Consider the following 507-nt stretch of genomic DNA (forward strand, 5'->3'; position numbering starts at 1 on the left):
GCTGCATACGTTCCACGAGAATCTCCAACGACACTACCACCTTCGACTGGGTCATCACTACATAAACGTCTTCAACCAGGCCAACGGCTTGAACCCGCGACAAGCTTCTGATCCACTCGAAATTACGTCTCCGCAGCCACAACAACCATTTTCGCAAGATCCGACACTGCCACCATCAAACATCATACTCACCCAACAATCTTGTCTTCATCGTCACAAACAGCAACGACGACTTGGCGCTGCACAAAGAACTGCTCCAACGCACGACAATGACACGTCAGAGCCGCGTGACGACTACCAGCTTCCACAACAAGTCCCACCACCACAAACACAAATGACCAGCTTCAACGGCAGCAGTTGCAGATACAATAGATGTCAACCTCGACCCTCAACGCCTCGATTTCACACTTGGCTACAATGCAACACACGCGTCGCCCCACTTGACGATGGCACGTACGCAAGTCGGCGTCGTCACCAACACACACGGCGCACGTCCTCGGCAGTCAG

This window comes from Aphanomyces invadans (genome assembly GCF_000520115.1).
Source record: "Aphanomyces invadans strain NJM9701 unplaced genomic scaffold supercont1.1, whole genome shotgun sequence".
Taxonomy (NCBI): Eukaryota; Oomycota; class Saprolegniomycetes; order Saprolegniales; family Verrucalvaceae; genus Aphanomyces; species Aphanomyces invadans.